The sequence below is a fragment of the Triticum aestivum genome, chromosome 4D (genome assembly GCF_018294505.1).
Source record: "Triticum aestivum cultivar Chinese Spring chromosome 4D, IWGSC CS RefSeq v2.1, whole genome shotgun sequence".
In the NCBI taxonomy this organism is placed as follows: Eukaryota; Viridiplantae; Streptophyta; class Magnoliopsida; order Poales; family Poaceae; genus Triticum; species Triticum aestivum.
The window spans coordinates 419,094,915-419,107,867 of record NC_057805.1 but is presented as its reverse complement, the minus strand read 5'-3'; the positions used below and the strand labels follow the sequence as shown (position 1 = coordinate 419,107,867).

Genomic DNA, 12,953 nt, shown 5'->3' with positions numbered 1-12,953 from the left:
CCTCCCCCGACGGCGAAATAACCCACATGCGCGGGAGGTTCTATTGAGCACGCAATGCATCAAAAGATGGCAAAAGTCGCATGCCCAGGACGCTGCTTCAGTTGGGTGGCCAGCCACCCTATTAGTCCTCAGCCATACGGGGAAGTGATGAAAAAAACATAGAGGAAAGGAAATTTTAAAAAATAGAGGGAATATTTGAATGTGTTGAAAAAATAAAAAAATCTTCACAACTTTTAAAGACATTTTAAATAACAAAATTGTTTACATATTTGAACAAAAAATGTTCATGAATTTCAAAAATGTCAGCAAATTTTAAAAATCTTCATAAATTTATAAAATGTTTGCAAAATTCGAAAATATTTGTGAATTTCAAAATATGTTTGCTAATTTAAATAATCTTCATGATTTAGAAAATGTCTCCGAATCTCGAAAGAAGTTCCTTGAATTCCAGAATCTGATAAGCAACCATAAGGATAACAAATTCTTCAATTCATTCTATACCATAGTATCATAATATCCCTAACATGAGATGCTAGTGGAATGCAAAGTGCTCAGTACATTTTCAAGAGCAACAAGTTATATCATACTTTCAAACAAAACACTACCATGGTCATCCAATTCTCTTAGCAAATCCTATAAGTGTTTTTTTAGACAAGCGGTGTTTTACAAAAAAAAAATCATGCTCTCCCATTGATTTCCTCATACTAAGCTAGTTGGAGTTTTAGCACAAGCACAAATTGATTCAAGATAATAAAAGTAGTAACTTTCTTCAACAGTGAGGATTTAGGAGGCTCCTCAACTCTTTTATTGGTAAGTACAACTTTTTGTATGCTTCTACCCATATTGGAAGATAGAAAACAAAGCAAAAAATAAAGAACAGTAAAAACTACTTAGTGATAAAGCAAACAAATGCACAAGAGAATATTCAACCTAGCGCCATACTTCCTGGCAACAACAGCACCAGAAAAGAGCTTGATCATCCTAAGTGTAGGGGACTATTGTAGCACTTTCCAGTGTGGAGGTGGAAGTATCGAGCATCGATATCCCAAGGGAGCTAAAGGTAAGAATACTATTCTCTCAGCCTCGGTCTGCCCTGATATAACCTTTCGTACACCAAGCGTTTGCTTTACCTAGACTCTAAAAGAAGATAATTTGCAAGAAAAAAAGATAATTTGCAATGCAAAAGAGGCGGTGTGCAAGATGATGAAGTGCAGGTAAATAAGATTTAGTTACTAAAATATAAAGTGGAAAATAAAATAAAAGAGAGCGAGTGTGGAAGTAGTGGTGATAGGTGGTGCGGAATTGATCCTAGGCCGTTGGGTGTGATAAAATAATAGATAGACACACTTGCGGTTTTATATGCTAAGATGCTTAAAAATTCATTGACTAACATGTACTTATGATTGAAACCATTGTAAGCATCCCCAGGTACTAAGAATTTATTAAGGTAAACCCAACCATAGCATTAAGTTTGATGAGTCCTTTTTTATCCCATATGCTTTGACTCATATACTCAGATGCGATGATATCTATCACTCCAGCCACCCTATGTATATACTAGCTTAGCCCGCGCGGCGACACGCCGCGCCCATCGATCAGTCGCGACTATGTAGACTATGGTCCAAGCAATAGAGTAATAAATAGTTATGATGATTTTTTTTGCATAACTTGAGGCTTTTTAGCAAATTGTTTTGTTCACAACAATTTATAGACACAAATATCTATCTTTCATGAAAACTTTTAGTTTATTTTGTACATAGCAAGGGTCTGTCCACCAAGTTGAAACAAATACACAACATGACCAAAAGTAAGGAACTTTGGAACAGTGCTTTCGTAGCTAAAATTTAATAAATTTTCACATTTCATAACATAAATACTTAACTAAAAATTACATCTGATCCGAAGTACAACCATTGAGACAGTAAAAAAACAACTATTTTGATCATCACAAAAAAATTAATGTGCATTTCATGGAAAAAGTTTAGAGACAAAATAATTTAGCCAAGAGAAAAACTATTTCAGATCACAAAAGGCGCTCCAAAGAGTAATTGTGTATATTATTCAAAAGAACACTTTGTTACCTTCAGGCTTTAATTAGCCCGTTGTATCTTGTGGAATCATGCAGTGATACAAATTCTTACCATAAACAGCAAAATTAAGCAGCTCTTAATATAGAAACAACCATATCACTCTGAATCAAGGGAGCATGATGCGATGAACTGATGATGGGGAATCTATGGTAGCATATACCCAGGAAACAGTGTTCATGGAAACTTTGTTAAACAACCCCTTGCTCAGCTTAAAAGTATTCCTTCCTGTGTCTCCACTGAAACAAAGCAATATTTATACACCCACAGGTCAGAACAATATGAGCCATTATTTGATATAAAACCAACAATGCTTGAACATACTTGTTTCTCTACCTCACCATGTGGCGGCCAGAAAAAGCTTTAACAAATTAAAAACCACTTGCAAATTGAAGTTGAGAGCCTCCTCTTATTTCTCGAAATGGAAGGAGGAAGGGGCCTTAATTTGTCCCAGTAACCCCATGAATATAATTAGCCAAATATGCGGCATTTCATCTTATTACACAGTCATGCTGAAGGAGGGAACATCAATAAAATTAGGCATAAGCAATCCATCAAATGAAGAGAGATGTACTTAGAAATAAGAATAACAAACATTCTCAGATACTATGTACCTTACATGCCACTAAGAATATGTCAAGAAGGTGAATCATTCACTTTTATGTTACCGTTGCTGACAACGGACAACTGTGGATGGAAACAAAATTCTCAGCAATGCATATATGAAACTAAGTAACATGACTTAGAAAATATAATGTAAAATATCACAATAAACTACTGCTAAGTATGTTCAATAGTAATACAACCTCAGTTTGTACCCCAGAAATTTCTATCACCAAAACATCTTAGAAGGTTCAGTGCCAGTGATGTGCCTGCCATAAAACCGAATGCCAATTTTTAGTTAAAAAATAACCGCGCAAGACCATATTCTTCTGCCGCCAAGGGTATATGATCGAGTGGGGCCAACTAAAGACAGGCCCCACGATTCCATTTTTTAATGTATGTTGTTGTATAATGAATGACGGGCTTGTATGCTTAGATGACTATTTGGTTTTTGATGTGATGAAAATTGGAGGGAAAGATGCTGGACGGACTAATTTGATCAATCGGGTGAGTAGAAGTATTAGAGTTTTGGCCATCTCGTCCATTAAATTTGGATGGAGGGTATGCATGTTAATATGATAAACATATATGCATATCGTATATGGGTTATATACATATAAAAATCAGTGCAGCAGGCCTTTTTTCTGAAACTAAACATCTTGGTGGCCGAGTTCCAGTGTGAAAATATTGGTTTTAGTCCCTGGTCAAATGGACTGATGCATATTATGTTTGGTTGTACCACGAAAAATAATTTGGTTGCTTGAAGATATTCAACTGAGGTAGACGATGCAATTTTGGCTGACATGAAGTTTTACGATCATCAATACAGCAGAATATGCAAAAGATGGGATAAAGCAAGTCATATCTACTCCCTCAGTCCCATAATATAAGAGCGTTTTTGACACGACGGAGGGAGTAGTAGACATGAGATGAACTTGAACAAACGATCTGCATTCATATATGCATTGTACCAGAAATCAGTGCTGCTCTGACTTGCCTCTGCATTGCCTCTGAACCAGTGCTGATCTATACCTGCAATTTATTTAATAGTCGTATTGGATTTTTTATTCAGAATGTGTTGAGCTATTTCTTTTGCCGAGCTACATTCTTGTACATTGGATACTCAAGGAGCATCACTTGCGAGACATGTCTTCACATACTACCATTTCAGAACACCACTCCCTTCACGCACAGGACATACATGTTCTACATCCACCCCTCACACTCCTAATTTCAAACCGAGTTGGCAGGCTATTGTAAGGCAGGTAAGCAACCTTCTAGATGGAATGTTGGATTTTACTCTGGCAAGGTAGGTCTTAAAGGTCTTAAACATATTGTCATCTGGCTATCTATTGTTTGAGCTCCCCATGCTGCTAACACCATCAAATATTGTTTGCTCCGGACATCTTCATATGCCAATTTGACCTTTTTTTTTTGGCAGACACAGTATCTCAGAACATCTAAATTGACTCCTTGCACAGGTCTCTGAATTGACACAATCAGAAGGATAAAACAATCGCTAGAGCTCTTATAGGCAGTCACCCATCATTTGACTTAGACTGAAGAAGGTGTCTATCAGAAAAAAAGGAAAAAAAAAAGTAAGTGCAAAGAAACACATGTAGGGTTGCACATAATTTGTAAGAGATGATCAAGGCATATAGTTGCAGCAAGTAGCAAATGGCATGAATTTATTCATGATGCACTCAAGTATCAAGGGTGTAAATCTTCTTTAGCTAGGTCCAAATGCAGATAGATACAGTACAGGAATGATGTGTGATATGTCATTGTAGGTTTCAGACCTGATGAAAAGTTTATTACAGTACAGGAAAAATATTCATGAAACGGTTATACAGTACAGGAATGATGAGAAATCGGAAAATTCTGTACAGGAATGATGTATAATAAATTGCTGAGAGGAATAAAGAAGATGCAGAATGTCTGAAACTTCTCAAAACCGGAAACAATTATACAAAAGCTACCTGACAGAGTATACGGCTAGGAATCTGCCTAATTCAGTGTCTCTTATAACCCACCAACGACTACGGCGTAATCACCATCACTGCGGCTCAACCAGAATTCGATCGAATAATGAGGCAAATGAAGCAGCTAATATGGCGTAAATGCACACTAACTTGGCAGCAAGAACAGATGGGTCGTAAGCGCCTTCAGTGACCCTACGACCTGCAAATGACAGTATACAGACAGTACGCCTTTACTCTGAATAACCGAGGAGGAGCTGTAGCTATACTTACAAAGTTAGAGCTGTATAAAGTTTTGAAGCGTAGCGCTGTGAATGGATCACTCGTCCAGCAGCCTCCTGACACATAAAATAGGCAGAGCGAGCATTACCAGGTCCCATAACTCGGGGTCAGGCTTCTCGAACACGATGACGCGCACCACCGTGCGCCACGCCGACGCCAGGTAGTACAGCGCGGGCCTCTCGCACTGGTTGTGCGCCAGGGGCTTCGTGTTGAACGCGCGCGCCTTGTAGTCGGCGGGCCAGTACCAGTTCATGAACGTCCGCGCCGGCATCTGCATCTCCCGCTCCAGCACGACGCCCTCGCCACCGTCACCACGAACCCCCACGCCACTGACACCGTCCACCGGTTCGAAGCGATGTAGCATATCGACTGGTGCATCACCCCCGTCGAACAGCCTCCGTAGAGACGCCGGGCGCGAACGCACGTTGGGGATAAGCGGCCGCACTACGTCGAGGTGGTGCAGCGAGTCAGCGACACCAGCGGTGCCACCTGGTGGGCGGCGAGGAGGCCCAGGAGGTCACCATACACGCCGTACTCGTGGAAGCCCGAGTGTCGGCACGCCCAGCTCCGCCATGCCCCATGCACGATGTAGTAGGGGACGGCGAGGAGGTTGTCCGGGAGGAAGACCCTGTTGTCGACTTGTCGTCGCCCATGACGAACCAGCGTACACCTCGGAGACTGAGGCGGAAGGTCTCAGAGATGACGGTCGACGTGTGAGATGCATGCGGATGGCAGAGCGATGACCGCGCGTGTAGGAGAAACCGGAGGTATCCGGTAAGATCTTGATGTATATGCACTCATTCCGCTTCTCCAACAGGCGTGCCAACGCCGCGAAGCCGAACACTGCAGCGTAATCGTCGTTGTCGACACCGTGGCCGTGGCAGGTTGCGGTGGTGGTGGCGTACTCGTCGTCGATACCACCGTCCCTGTGGCGGGTGGTGGTGGCATCCTCGCCGTCGACACCACCGTGACCGTGGCGGGCGTCGGCGGGGGCCTCGGTAGCGGCAACGTGACTAATCAGGAGGATAGCGTTGTGGGCGGCTTCTTCTGGGTGGAGGCAGCCGGGCGCTGCCGCGCTGGGCAAGATGCTATGTGCGAAGAAGAGCCCTTTTATAGACCAGTACGGCGGTGAATGGGTGGCTGGGTTATGCACCGCACTGGAGCAGAGTTTTCGGGAGCGTCTAGAACACACGGCTGGCCAACAGCGGCAGTAACAGAAAGGGACATATCGATTGGGCCAGAAGCGGTCGCGACAGAAATACAGAGAAGCATCGATGTGTCAGACTGGCCCACAAGCAATGAAAAAACGCTAAGCCAACCAAGCGATCGCCACACCCGTTGAAGAAATTTGAATCAAAAAACTGAACACACCACTCATTTCTACCCCGCCGTGTACCAAAAAATACCACGCGCCATACCCACAACTCACCATAGGTCACTTTCATCCAATTGGTTTAATCTCAGAACGAAAACCTTGCCGGATATAGAGGCTTTGGTATTCATCACAACACATTACTAACCCTCAAGTGTCATCCAACATACATGCATGCTTATACGTTAACACAAGAGGATAACACTTACATGCAATTCATATCAATCATAATAGATCACCAATGCCATAGGACAAAAGATAAAACACAGACATAGCGATACCGCAACAAATCTTTGGATAAAAATGCATCAGATAAAACACCGTCTTCAACATTGCATGCCGCTGTCGGCATTGCCAAAGCCGACGACAACTGATCGTGTTTCGCCAAAACAGATTAGTTGTTGTCAGCTTTGGCAATGCCGACTGGACCCTAATCGGCTTTGCCGTGTCCGACTGGATCCAATCGGCTTCACCTAAGCTAACGGTGTGTTATTTTTGAAAAATTTCAAAACCGCGTATTATTTCCCGAATTAATGAAAAAATGTATTATTTTTTAAAAAAATAGCACCGAATAATAGCCTATTAAGAAGAAGAAAAATATGGATCGGCGTGAATTGAATTTTCAGAAAAATATTTCACAATTCATTTTGGTAATATTAACGATATAGTGATATATTTTATATGGAAAATAAAGGTCAGAGATACACCTATAGAAATGTATTATGCAAGGAAGACGGTAAATAGGATTAAAAATATCTACATGGTAAAAAAAGTACGTAAGTACTTAGCACATTTGATGCACTCAGGATGATGCCCTCGCAACTCTCTACTAGATAAACAAAAGAACATATATAGAAGGGCAATGGTGATGATGATATATATTAAACATGACCGGTTTACAAAATGATCAGTTCGAGGCCGGTACATCATCTCCAAGAAATTACATTGCTAGATGGAGAAGGGTGACGACAAGCCCTTTCCAAAATAACAGGAGTTCTTCATGCTACGATTTGCACCGTAGGTGAAGCATATAAGCTAGCAAGCATCTAGCTACACTACATGGCTTTGTTCCACATCGCAAGTGGTATCCTGAGCACGTTCTTCTTCTGTGGTGTCGCCGGTGGGATGACCTTCATCCTCTGCAGCAGGTTCTTCTTCGTTCTTGGGGTCACCGGTGGGATGACCTTGATCCGCCTCAGGTTCTTCTTGGGTGTCGCCGGCGGAGTGAACTTGATCCGCAGCACATTCTTCTTCTTGAGTGTCCCCGCCGGAACGATCTTGATCCGCAGAACGTTCCTTGTCGGCGGCGACTCTAACACGTCGTCGGTGTGGAGCTTGGGCGCGAACCACGGGAGTTAGAGCGCGGCGGCCGTCGTCAGCCGCTTAGCTGGGTTGCACTCGAGAAGGAGAGAAGCCCTTTCAAGACTTGGAAGCCGTCCTTGGACAAGGTCTCACGGGGGAAGAGGTTCCCCAGCGTGTTGTGCTGCTGCGCCTGCGCGTAGAACACTCGCGGCACCTTGGCCGCGACGAACTCCGGCCACGTCCTCTCGTCCGGGAGGCCGAGAACGCCGAAGATAGCCGAGAGCTGGGCGATCCTGTCGTCCTTTTTGTCGGCCTTGAACAGCATCTCGCCGGTGAGCATCTCGGCCATGACGCATCCCAGCGACCACACGTCGACGCCCGCGTCGTAGTCCGGCTTCCCGAGGAGCATCTCGGGCGCCATGTAGGGCACGGTGCCGGCAAACTCGTAAGGCTTCCTCGCGGTCTTCAAGGACATGGCCAGCCCAAGGTCGCAAAACTTGAGGATCGTTCCTCCTTCCCCGACGAGGATGTTGTGGGGCTTGATATCGCGGTGGAGGATGTGATGCTTGCTGTGCATCTTGTTGGCGCCGGTGAGGAGCTGCCACATGTAGGCTTTCACGATGGCCTCCGGGAGCGGCGGCCTCTCGGACAGGAAAGCGTGGAGGTCGGTCCCGACGTAGTCCATGGCGAGGCAGAGGTTGTAGGTCTCAGGGTCGCGGAAGAGTCCATGGGAGCCGACGACGTATGGGTTCGGGCTGCAGGCCTCGAGGAAGTCGGCCTCGTCCTGGATCTCTTTGTTGGCGGCAGCAAGATCGCCGTTGGAGCGGAGGACCTTGATGGCGACGAGCTTGCCCGTGACGCGGTGGCGCGCCTTGAGGACGGCGCCGAAGCTGCCCTCGCCGAGGCAGGGCGTGTCATCGAACTCGAAAGCCGCGGTGCTGCCGATGCGGACGCGCCTCCTCTTGCAGCAGGTGATTTCTGGTTCTTGATCCGTCCCGTGGCTGGCAGCTGGTCGCTTGCCGACAGCCATGGCTCTCGAGCTGGACTAGGGCTTTGCCTCTCGTGGACTTGATGCGGGGCTCGCGATGGACCGGAGGTGGAAGCAGAAGATCGAGGAAGGGGGGAGGGAGCTAGGGTTGAGCTAGTGCAACGCAAACATTTCTGTATATATAGATCGTGCATGAGTACGTAGGTGAGAGTGCGCGATCGACTAGGATACGTATTGGGTATTGACCGCGCACCACCCGGATTCCATCCATCAGCGTATTCTTTAAGCAAACCGCGTGCAGATGGAGTTCGATATTGCTCTGGCTATGGATGCTGATGGAGTTAGCTATGCTATCCGTATTGTGATTGTACTCGGAGTAAATCGAGTCAATTGCATGGCTTGCATGTTGTGCTAGCTTGCACTACAAGTCAAAGGATGTTGCCCTACGGACGGGTTTAGTCAAAGTTGGAGTTGGCTGTTGTGTGCATGGCCGAGTATACGTGGGCCCGGCTAAACTAGGACTCCCCCCGTTCCATAATGTAGTGCCTATAGATTTTTTATAAAGTCAAACTTTACAAAGTTTGACAAAGTTAATAGAGAAAACTATTTATGTATACAATGTCAAATATATAAAATATGAAAATACATCTGACGATGAATCTAATAATATATGTTTGGCATTCTAAATGTAAATGTTTTTCTCCGTAAACTTGGTCAAAGTTTGTAAGGTTTGACTTTTCCAAAAATCTATAGGCACTACATTATGGAACGGAGGGAGTAGTACATAACAAGCATTTGGTTGATGATTTTCGTCTGCTTTTTAGTCCAACTAGAGAGTGACGTAGGCTTTGACGCGCCATTTCTCGGTCATAAGTTAAAAATATATTTTGCAGGCTATTAGGGTTGTTGGTGAACAATTTTTATACAAGAAAACAAAGAACTGAACTGATCTAAGTTGACTGATAGTTCTGATTTATTCGCTTTATGGTGTATGGTTTGATGTTTCAGTTTGTCTAATTCACACATAGATGTTTTTTAAAGATGTCACATCTAAACTCCCACAAATATATAATGCAGTAACAAGAAACAAAAAAACTAGGACAAAAAAATAGACCATAAACTGAGTGGACATCAGTTTAGATGTGACATAACTATGTCACATCTAGATGTGTTCTAGACAGACCCTTGATGTTTTCATCACTAATTGTTTTCGTCATGCATGAACTAAATTGACCATCAGCCCATATACACTGAAATGGGCCTTCTTTTTTCTAACTTCCCTACTTTAACGGCATGTGTAGGCATGACATTAAGCTCATGTACAATGCACGCCCATGCAATCCAATTCACACATGCCTCTACCTCCCTAATTCACTCTCCTTGCATGGATTTTCATCCTTAATAGGACTCAAATCTCTCAACATAGTCGCTTACCAACCTTGAGGCTAGCGATCTATTGCCATATAAAAATGGGCTCTCCAATAGGTGTTCATAATGGCTTGGATCTAGCGCCTGGTCTGTCCATTCTATCTCTACATGATGTAGATCTGGTATTACAAAAAAAAACTATGCATGATTTTAAAATTTTCTTAATTCCTGATTAGTTTTGTGGCTACAAACACTCCAGAACATGTTGATGATTAGAGTTTAATGATAATGTTTAAATGGCCCAGTAGAGTATTTTTCTATTTATGACTATTTTAATTTGAAACTTTAAAGGAAGTTTGAGACGCCAAAGAAATTAGAGTTTACAATCATTCAGTTTAGTGGCACTCTTGACGGACAATTCTGAGATGCTACAAATGAGGCGGGCAATCAATTTTGATAAAGGCCAACACTAGGGTCAGTCGTGCGATGGAACGCGCGCCATTGATCGGCCGCGTGGCAAGCCGTCTCATGCCACCGGAGTTGGTGTGCCTTGTATGAAGGGAAGGCCACGGCCGGAGACAACGGCAAGACGGCGCGTGAAAGAAGATGCGGCAACCATTGGATATCCACGGCCAATCTGACTGAAAGCAAAAGGAAATCAGGTGCATGCTTACACGGACCTGCACACACACGTCACTACCAGACAAACTTGTGTTGCCGACGGCCAAATCTATGCCGACGGCCCCCGTCGGCATAGATGGGCATATCCCGACGGCCCAGCTAAAGCCGTCGGCGTAGAAAGGCCGTCGGCGTATGTCCATCTATGCCGACGGGGGCCATCGGCATAGATCAACCGTCGGCGCTGCTTAAAATATACCTACGGCGGCCGTCGGCATATCACGTGGGCCCGTCTACCCGGGCGGCGACGGCCGTTTACGGCGTCAGGCTACACCGACGGGATAACGGTGGTCGTTAGCTATGCCGACGGCTTTGCCGTAGGCATAAATTTCTAATAATATTTTAATATTTTATTTATTTTCTCTTTTTATTTTTTATTTTTTTTCCAAAACTAATTTCATTAACTTAAATGTACAGAAAACATATATCGATTGCCCCCCACACGGGCCTTGCTTCCGTCGTGTCACTGAGAGGTTAGACGGGACGGGGTACCTGTGGGGGGTAGCAATGCCGTCAGGTGTTGCGGTGGGCCCTCCTACGGTTGTGGAAACGTGGTGGCAGGCGCAGGCACCCGGCACGCGGCTCCGGGGTGTGCCCCCCTCCCCCCTCACGGGCGTTGATATCGCCGTGCCCCGGAGGGGCGAAATGACCACGTCGGGCCGACGCGAAGGGAATCTTGGGGTGGGTTGTGCTGGGACTGTGTTGGGGGTGTAGCTATGGCTGGGCTATGACAACCAGGTGAAAAGGTCCACCGGTCAAACTACGTCCAGGGAAAGTCAAAGGGCTAGACCCGGCGATCGTCTATGTCAGGGTTAGACGGGACGGGGTACCTGGGGGTAGCAATGCCGCCAGGTGTTGCGGTGGGCCCTCCTACGGTTGTGGAAGCATGGTGGCAGGCGCAGGCACCCGGCACGCGGCTCCGGGGAGTGCCCCCCTCACGGGCGTCGCTGCCGCCGTGTGCCGGCGGCGGCGCCGTCCGTGAGGGGGGCACACCTCGGAGACGCGTGCCGGGCGTTTGCAACCGCCACAACACTTCCAGACTTGCGAGAGGCCGCCTACGCAAGATTTGGCGGCATGCTAGCTCCTGGAGGCCGCCGGCCACAGTCGTAGACACGCGAAGAGCAATCCGCGTAGAGGGAAGTGTTCAGATACTTCTCCATCATGAAAAATTATGAAAAATTACCATCAGTCCTATAGCACATGTGCCCACATCGTGTAAAAAACTCATGATTTTATCATGCTCCAAGTATTTAATAATATTCACGCCGCATCGTTACCGTAGAACGTTTACTACCGTGTCATCGCCGTCCGTGAGGGGGCCACACCCCGGAGACGCGTGCCGCCTCTTCGGACATGCCACCACACCGTACGACATGTATGAGGTCCCGGTGCGACGCTCCGGTGGCATTGCTACCCCCAGGGCCCCCGTCCCGCCTAACCCTGTAGCGTTTGACCACGGGATCTAGCCCTATGACTTTGCACGGACGAGCTTTGACCAGAGGAACTCTCCACCCGGTTGTGTTAGGTCAGCCCATAGGAACACTTTGGAGCAACATCTGGGCCAAAGCCACAGTGAGATCCCCTCCGTGTAGACCCGACGCGTCCGTTTCCCCCCTCCGTGTGCCTGCCGCGGCGCCGTACGTGAGGGGGGGCACACCCCGGAGACGCGTGTCGGGCGTTTGCAACTGCCACAACACTTCCAGACTTGTGAGAGGCTGCATACGCAAGATTTGGCGGCATGCTAGCTCCTGGAGGCCGCCGGCCATAGTCGTAGACACGCGAAGAGCAATCCGCGTAGAGGGAAGTGTTCAGATACTTCTCCATCACCAAACATTATGAAAAATTACCATCAGCCCTATAGCACATGTGCCCACGTCGTGTAAAAAACTCATGATTTTATCTCGCTCCGAATATTTAATAATATTCACGCCGCATCGTTACCGTAGAACGTCTACTACCGTGTCATCGCCGTCCGTGAGGGGGGCCACACCCCGGAGACGCGTGCTGCCTCTTCGGACATGCCACCACACCGTACGACATGTATGAGGTCCCGGCGAGACGCTCCGGTGGCATTGCTACCCCCAGGGCCCCCGTCCCGCCTAACCCTGTAGCGTTTGACCACGGGATCTAGCCCTTTGACTTTGCACGGACGGGCTTTGACCAGTGGAACTATCCACCCGGTTGTGTTAGGTCAGCCCATAGGAACACTTTGGAGCAACATCCGGGCCAAAGCCACAGCAAGATCCCCGCCGTGTAGACCCGACGCGTCCATTTCCCCCCTCCAGGTGCCGGCT

At 46.4% G+C, this 12,953-nt stretch overlaps 1 pseudogene; it reads right to left on the bottom strand.

Annotated features, from left to right (window-relative positions):
* Positions 1 to 7,373: 7,373 nt before the first annotated feature.
* Positions 7,374 to 8,747, bottom strand: LOC123100164 (putative cyclin-dependent kinase F-2; annotated as a pseudogene).
* Between the last annotated feature and the right edge of the window lie 4,206 nt (positions 8,748 to 12,953).